The sequence below is a fragment of the Lissotriton vulgaris genome, chromosome 2_2 (assembly GCF_964263255.1).
Source record: "Lissotriton vulgaris chromosome 2_2, aLisVul1.2, whole genome shotgun sequence".
In the NCBI taxonomy this organism is placed as follows: Eukaryota; Metazoa; Chordata; class Amphibia; order Caudata; family Salamandridae; genus Lissotriton; species Lissotriton vulgaris.
This window is the reverse complement of record NC_141688.1, coordinates 108,615,139-108,624,375: the sequence shown is the minus strand read 5'-3', so window position 1 is coordinate 108,624,375 and position 9,237 is coordinate 108,615,139.

The window sequence follows — 9,237 nt, the reverse complement described above, 5'->3', positions numbered from 1 at the left end:
TCCAACATAAGCAGCTTCAATACTCTGAAGCTAGGACAGAATGGCAACGTGATCTGCAAATGCAAATAGACGACGAGATGTGGAAGTATTGCTGCACCAGCACTAGGAAACTGTCTCTAAACGGAAGGCACAGATTGGTGCATTTCAAATATCTACAACGTGTTTACTATACACCAGAGAGACTACAAAGGTACGGGCTTAGACAATCAGCGGAGTGTGAACGCTGTCATGCGCAAGTAGCAGATTTTATACATATGGCATGGAACTATCTTGGCATTAACAAATTCTGGAAAGAAGTTTTTTCGGAACGCCAGATATTAGACACAGAGATGCTGGCCAACCGGGCACTGGCTCTGCTGGGAGATTCAAAGACACTCCCGGTGGCACTGCGACGCCTGGCAGATATAGCTTTGCTAATAGCCAGGCGGGTTGTTGCTGTTTGTTGGATGAGGGGTCCGTTGCCAACTAAGAAGAGATGGGCCAGGGACATGTTATATTGCTGTACTCAATCGTAAATATACAGCGAATTACTTCCGCCTAAGAGCCGTCCAAAGAATTTCTGGGGTCTGTATCAGACATATGTCCGCGCAGGCGAAGAGGAGGAGACAGAACAGGGTGAGGTAATTGATATGCCTAACACACTCGAGCACGCTGAACATGATTAGCGGGGGGCCTTACTGAGAGTAGGGAGTGTACGGAGTAAAGTAGGAATATGGAAGGGGATGATATTAACCCGCAGGGAAAGCAGGGGTGGGGAGCACTAATCTATCTAGCTATAATGACAGGGGAGCTGAACGGAGGGCAGATCTGAGCGGCACTGTATGAATAATGCGGAAGTTTAGAACCCGGGTGGGGTGCAAGCTTCCCCCTAATAGGTAGAAGGAGGGGTTGCTTGATTACATACTTCCAGGAACTCAAGTCGGGTGGGCGTACTGCTGGCGTGTTGTGGGTGGGGGGGGTTGTTGGGGTAGGATTTAAGGATTAAGGTTTTATAAGGAAACTGCTTCCGGCCTACGGCCTACTGGGCTTGGCGTGATAATTGTTCGTATGTTTGAGAATGCATTTGTGCAGGGAGCTTGAGACGAGTATAATACCTTGGAACTGTCGATAAGAGTGGAGGTTCTTGCATAACACCCTAATTGAATGCCGCCGGGCCTCCGGGATGTCGGCTAATTGGCTATGTAAGAAGTGACTGAACTATGCGGACATATTATCTAAAATTTGCTGCCGGCCCCAGGGTTGTAGGCTGCACGCTGTGTAAAATATCCTGCAAGAGAATAAAGGTTTTTGAAAAAGAAAAAAAAAAAAGGAGTCTGATTGTTATGTGCTCACGCCTTTTATAGGTTTCCTAATGTTCTATTGTGGAACCTTTTTGTTTTATGATGTATGCAGCTGCTTGGGTCTGCATTAAAAGTGATATGCATATTGGTAGCCTCCGGTCTTGTAATGAAATCTGCAGCTTGATGGAGTCTATAACGGATAAGGTATTACCAAAGGAAAGTAGCTTGTTCTTTGTGCTTCTAAACGTTTTCCACACTTATACTGATGTTTATTTATTTATTTGCACCAAAAGGGATTTTAAACATCAAAGTGTTTTCAAGCTCTTCACATTATAATGATTCACACATTTTGCCTCTAATGTGACATCATACAACTGCATTTCTTTCAATATTGAGTGATTGTGCATGTAAATGTCATGCCACACTCGTTCTGACTTCTTGAGGATTATTTTTGCAACAAACTGTGTTTGTGCATCTACAAGTGTTTTTGCACATGCAAACATTTTCACACTCGTGCTGGTGTTGCACCAAGGGTATTTCTGCATCTGAATGTGACTTTTTTGTTTAAATAGAATTGTTCTTTTGATATGTTCACAAAGGGTTTGCATATACGTGTCACTTTGCTTCTAAATATGATTTTACTACAAACAGTTTTGCAACGCACCTGTTGCACAAGGGTAAACTTTGCACCTAAACGTGAGTTTGCACCTAAAACTGTTTCCACAGTCCGGCTTGTGTTGCACTGAGGGTGTTTGCACCTAAATGTGATTTTTCATCTTAAAGTCATTATGCATCTAAATATGATTTGTTGCCTGTATATTTTCATTCCCATGTTGATCCAAGGATGATTTTACATTTACATGTCTGTTTGCTTCTAAATATGATTTGTGCTTCTAAATGTGTTTTCACACTCCTGTTGACGGTGCACCGAGTGATTGTGCATCTAAATGTTAATTACCTGCAAGTGAATTTGCACCTAAATGGTTGTTTGTCTCCTGTTGACGTTGCACCAAAGCGAGGTGGTTGTATATAAACATCTTTTACCACCTATACATGTTTTTTTACTAAATGTTGTATCATAGTACTTTGTCGGTACACCTAGAGTGATGTTGCACTTACAATGTCCTTTTTGCTCATAAATGTGATTATGCAGACTAATGTGAATTGTGCTGCTAAAAGTCTTTTAAATTACAGTTGATGCAACATAGTGATGTTTCACCAATGGTGATTTTGCACTATGATGTGGTTTCAAGCATGTGTGAAGTCATGTGACTCATACCATTTACACCTAATTTGAGACCATTTTCTCCTTGTACTGGGAGATATACCTACTGCTTGGCAATGTATTGATAGTGTGCCATACTGTGCTTCTGAAGTTCAGTGGCCTATGCATTTTTTGCAAGAACTTTTAAATGTCATGAAACCTAAAATAAAGTGAGTTTCATATCAGATCAAACACCAGGATGCACATTACAAGACCTCAGCAGAGATCCTATATTACCACTGCATATCCTAAACTTCTCGCAAATACAACAAATACCAAGCTATGATGGCCAACCTGGATACCTTACCATAGTTTCACACTAGGCTCCATTAAAACTGACCACAATTTCTTATACCATAGACATATCTTCTTGGCCCCATACACTGTGCTTTCTCTTTTTAACTACTTGGATAGGAAACATATTTTACTGGGAAAATCGTACTGTCTTAGGTCACTGTTAGACCTGGCCATTTTTGCAGGTTTTTCCCAAAACGTTTTGCCTTTTGCCTCCTAGTTTTCTGACCTGTATTTGTTGGCTTTAGGACCCTGGGCACTTTACCACTGCTGATCATTGCTAACGTGCATATGCTTTCTGTGTAAATTGTACTTTTGATTGGTTATCCATGATTGGCATATTTGATTTACTGGCGAGTCCCTAGTAAAGTGCACTGAGTGTGCCACGGCCTGTAAATCAAATTTCACTTGTGGGCCTGCAGCACTGGGTGTGCCACCCACGAGTAGCCCTGTAAATGTATCTCAGACCTATCACTACAGTGTCTGCATGCGCAGTTTTCAACTGCCATGTCGACCTGGCAAATGCACCCACTTTCCAGGCCCTAACCTTTCCTTTTCTTAGATGTAAGGCACCTCTGAGGATGGTCCAAGGTACCCCTATGGGCAGGGTGCAGTGTATGTAACCATAGGGGTGTATGTGAAAGGTAAGACATGTGCTGGTGTGCTTTGCATGTCCTTACAGTGAAATACTGTGCATCTCGTTTTTCACTATTGAAAGGCTGTCTGTGCCATAGGTTAACATGTGAGCTGCCTTGTAACATCTTACAAGTGTAATTGCTGTTGGGACAAGATAGAGAAATTGAGTTTAAGCTTTCTGAAATCAGAATTTAATAACACACCTTTTAGTAATGGTGTTTTTTAAATTATGTGTTTCAAAATGCCACTTTTAGAAAGTGATTCAGAAAAGGGGGTGGTGATGAACAGAGTGTCTGAATTAAGCAGACCACTCTTACCCAGTCCAAAGATCAGGGCTTGATCCATCACCGTTATTTATCTCACTGCACCATCCCAGCTCAGAACCTGGCTATATGCAAATCAGTCTGTCCCTGGCCCAGTGCATCATGGGAACAGGGCAGACTAAACTACCAAGCCAATTCTTCACCAGAAAGGAGACAAGCTACCGGGGACCGGTTTCAGGCATTTCAGCCGTCGTCGGCCCGGCTTGCTTGAATCCTGATGGTGCAGTGAGAAAGGGACTCATGTCTGAGTATACCCTGCCACACCTATAGTGGCCAAAAACGATTCAGAAAAGGGGGTGGTGATGAACAGAGTGTCTGAATTAAGCAGACCACTCTTACCCAGTCCAAAGATCAGGGCTTTATCCATCACCGTTATTTATCTCACTGCACCATCCCAGCTCAGAACCTGGCTATATGCAAATCATTCTGTCCCTGGCCCAGTGCATCATGGGAACAGGGCAGACTAAACTACCAAGCCAATTCTTCACCAGAAAGGAGACAAGCTACCGGGGACCCGTTTCTGGCATTTCAGCCGTCGTCGGCCCGGCTTGCTTGAATCCTGATGGTGCAGTGAGAAAGGGACTCATGTCTGAGTATACCCTGCCACACCTACAGTGGCCACAAACGATTCAGAAAAGGGGGTGGTGATGAACAGAGTGTCTGAATTAAGCAGACCACTCTTACCCAGTCCAAAGATCAGGGCTTGATCCATCACCGTTATTTATCTCACTGCACCATCCCAGCTCAGAACCTGGCTATATGCAAATCAGTCTGTCCCTGGCCCAGTGCATCAGTGAAATGCCAGAAACCGGTCCCCGGAAGCTTGTTTCCTTTCCAGTGTAAGAATTGGCTTGGTAGTTTGGTTTGCCCTGTTCCCATCATGCACTGGGACAGGAACAGACTAATTTGCATATAGCCAGGTTCTGAGCTGGGATGGTGCAGTGAGCTAAAAAAACGGTGTTGGATCTAGCCCTGATCTCTTGACTGGGTGAGAGTATTCTGCTTAATTCAGAAACTCTGTCCATCACCACCCCTTGTTGTTAAATATTTTGTCCACCCTAAGCGTGGAAGGGTATACTCAGATGTGAGTCCCTTGCTCATTGCACCATCAGGACTCAAGCAAGCCAGGCCGACGACGGCTGAAATGCCAGAAACCGGTCCCCGGAAGCTTGTTTCCTTTCCAGTGTAAGAATTGGCTTGGTAGTTTGGTTTGCCCTGTTCCCATCATGCACTGGGACAGGAACAGACTAATTTGCATATAGCCAGGTTCTGAGCTGGGATGGTGCAGTGAGCTAAAAAACGGTGTTGGATCTAGCCCTGATCTCTTGACTAGGTGAGAGTATTCTGCTTAATTCAGAAACTCTGTCCATCACCACCCCTTGTTGTTAAATATTTTGTCCACCCTAAGCGTGGAAGGGTATACTCAGATGTGAGTCCCTTGCTCATTGCACCATCAGGACTCAAGCGAGCCGGGCCGACGACGGCTGAAATGCCAGAAACCGGTCCCCGGAAGCTGGTTTCCTTTCTAGTGTAAGAATTGGCTTGGTAGTTTGGTTTGCCCTGTTCCCATCATGCACTGGGACAGGAACAGACTCATTTGCATATAGCCAGGTTCTGAGCTGGGATGGTGCAGTGAGCTAAAAAACGGTGTTGGATCTAGCCCTGATCTCTTGACTGGGTGAGAGTATTCTGCTTAATTCAGAAACTCTGTCCATCACCACCCCTTGTTGTTAAATACTTTTAGAAAGTGGGCATTTTCTTGTTTAACCGTCCTGTGTGTCTCTGCCTGTTTGAGTATTCGCTGTCTGGTTTTGGAGTGACAGTGGCTGGGGATGTGCATTCACTCCAGACAATCCCAAAGGGGGGTTGAGGTGCGTTGAGGTGTGTTCTTCCTTTTCTGTGTGACTCATAGCCAGGCTCAATAGACCTTTCTGCATTTAGAGCGGTGGGAGGAGTTTTCACTAGCACCTGAATAGGCCGTGTCTGCTCTGCACAAATCTGTCTCCAACTTGTGTAGTGAACTGGACCAGGGAGGACTGAAATGTTTTTTCCTGAGCTCAGAGACTCTTACAACAAAGACTACAAAGAGAAAATGAGGTATAAGTAGTAGACCTAAAACTTAAGAACTTTAGATTACTTCTGGAATCAAGAGAAACCTCTGCCAAGGAAGAAGAGCTGAACAGTTGTGAGGAGGAGACTGCCCCTTTGCAGCGTGTTGCTTTTCTGGGGTAGCCTGCAGTTTCTGCTTCTGTCAAGGAGAGGACAAAGATTGGAACTTTGCTGTGAACCTGCTTGTGAAGAATCTCCAAGGACTTGTGTATCCTGTTCTGAGTTCTCAGGAACACAAAGACATCACCACCAGCTTCCTTGACCCCTCTGCTGGGAGTTCCGACCTGCCAGGTGGTCTTGTGGCAGTTCTGGGCCTCTGGCAGTTGTTCCTGTTGATGTAAGCTGAAAAAGCTGGAAGAAACTAAGAAGATTAATGCATTGCTCTTCCAGCGCCTGTTTTTTTTCATGTCGCACCGCCGTGCGGGAAGAATTTCCACGCACCGCCACCGTGCGGCCAAAGAATCAACACAGCTACAGCCAGCAGCTGAACAATCTGCTGCATGCCGAGTCCAGTGCACCAACCTCCCAAGTCCAAGATCACTGCACCGACTCCGACGCAGGCCCTGCTGTGCGGCTGAAAGAATTGATGCATTGTGAAGTAGTGTGGCTCACTGGTTAGAGGCGGCAGACCCGAGAGCAGAGGACGGCCCGGGACCAGGGTTCGATTCCCGACGCGGCAGGTTTCGGACCAGGGTCAGCGGACTCGATAATTCTCTCGCCTCGGTGCCCACTCTGATCAGCGATCACACTCGGCAACTCTGGGCACTAGCTTGCCTCATCTTCACTAACAGCCCCACCAGATCGCCGGGGATGCCTGGTCTCACCCTGGAGATACCCATTAAGGGACCATCTCTCAGGGAAGCCAGGAAGGGTTTTGCAGCGGTCGAAGCACGGAGGTACCCCTTCGGGAGTGAGTCCTGCGCTATATAAGCACCCAATTAATTAATTAATTGCGGCTGAAGAAACTGACGCAGCGCCTGTTTGCAACTGCCACATTGACCTCCAGCATGTCCTGGATTTTCATGCAGCGCACTTGTGCAGCAAGTGTTTCGACGCTTCACCTGCAGACTAGAACCGTCATGGAGTCGATGCATCACTACCCCCAACAGTCCGGATTTGATGCATCACTTCTCCTGCATGCAGCCGAACTGTCGCATCGCAATCATAAGGACTCAATAACTGACACAGCGCCTTGTTTTCCGATGCTTCCCTTTTCTGCAGATGTTTGGACTTGTGAATTTCGACGCACTGAAAGGCACATTGTGTAAAATCACGCATCCATAGATTTCTATGGACAGAGTTGCTTGAAAAATTTTAAAAACCATATTTTGAATTGTGTATATAGGATTTTTGTTGTTTTGGTTTTGTATGGTTTAGATAAAGATACTTTATTTTTCTAAAATGGTGTGGTGTCCATTTATAGTATTTTCACTGTGTTACTGTATGTCTGGGTGCAAATACTTTACACATTGCCTTTGGGAAAAGCCTTTCTGCTCATTCCAAGCTCCCAAGGGGGTGAGCAATGGTTATCTAAAGTATCTAAGGAATCAAGGATGCCTATTTGTACATGGTCAAACCTCTACCAACTAGAGACCTCCATTTCTAACAGTTACCATAACCAGAAATATAGGTTGCACATATAATCAAGCATGAAAATGGGAAGGTCCTGATCCAATCCTAGGATATCGGCCTCCATGATTGACTATATTGTTTGGTACTCTGGTGGCCCCAAAAAGCTTCTTACCTAATGGGGACGTTAGCACTGATACCTGGCTCACCATCTTTATTCACTACGACACCACTAGCTCATCCTATGCCACTTTCACAATTTCCTCATTATTACACACATACATCCCTCTCAGAATGAAATCAGAAGCATAAATTAAAGTTGTCTGGATAATTACCAATAAAACAAGCATTTACAATGCAACGGTTTCGCCTTTGGAAAAGTTAGAGCTATTGGCATTGTAAATGACAAATTTTGTATTTATGTGTTGGTTTTGAAAACAGATAAATAAATGGCATTGTCATTTACATTGCCATTAGCTTAATCTCTCTCAAATGTGAGACCTATTGTACCCTACGGATGAGCTCAGCAGACAGCAATTACTACCACACACACAGTGTTATTTTAAATTGTTAACATACACACAGCTGTGCACACAGTTACTCAGGTACACGAGCAATTGAACACCTATGCTTAAATATATTGCTGTGCCATATTTGAAGGATTGCAACTTATGATCTGTAAGTAACAAAAATGATCTCCGTCTCAAAAGCATTCTCCCACTTACCTATATACATAAAATATAAAGATGGGATCTGTACGTTACACGACCTGCTTTGGAGCAGGCACATTAATCCTCTATGGTGGCACAGTTTGGCTTCACATCCAGCTAAAGAGGGCTGCAGTTACAACAGCAACCAGGGGAAAGGCATGACATCACCATTGACTCACGGCAGCATGCTGAGAGTACACATAGCGTCTTTTCTGAGATCGGCCAATTTCCTCTTGATTCTGACTGGCTCCTCTCTTCTTGATTCTGACTGGCTCCGCTTCTGATTCAGGAGCTGCCTGCCTGGATCAGCCTTTCAGTCACAAAGTTTGAGTTCAAAATAGTGTAGTCGTCTATCAATTCTTGCTCTGGAGCTTTATTTTGTTTTTAATTTGACTACAGCAGACAGTGATTTCGTAAACCAACTGTTCAGAGAAATGTAGTTAAGAAAGGCAGCCCGGCCATTGATGAAACCCAGCTGGAGGATAGAAAGTCTCCTCCCAACGCCCTATTCTCGCTTTCACATCAGTTTCAGGAGCACAGTAACCATGCTGGCGGCAGACACCTCTTTCGGCAGTGCATCGCTGCTTGAGTTTTGTTTCTTTATCCAAAAGAGTTGGTCACTGAGCTCCGTGCTTCCTGCATAAATGGGCACTGTGTTGCTTTTTCCAACAAGCCTCCTCTTCAGTAAATCTTGCCCCTTCCTTAGCACGGAGAAGATGTTTTATGGGAAGGCTGAAGGCTAAGTAGAGCTGCCCCACGCAGATTTCTCCTGCAAGACACAAGAAGACCGAGGCTGCTTGTGTGATGATCGTGGCTGGCCTCCCTTCACCCCTTCTGCCAATTTGCTGATTGTCTCTTCGAGCCTCCAAAGGCTCCTAGTCCAATCCTGAAGTTAATCCTTCTCTTGTTTTGTTCATAAACACTGGAATAATTATCCAATATTTTTACGAAGGCGGTATGTAGCCACCAGCCCTTAAGCACGCAACTAAAAATGTGGCTCAGTAAACTGCAGCTGCCCAACCAGCCGTGTGATCTGCGGCTCCTTTGCTGGT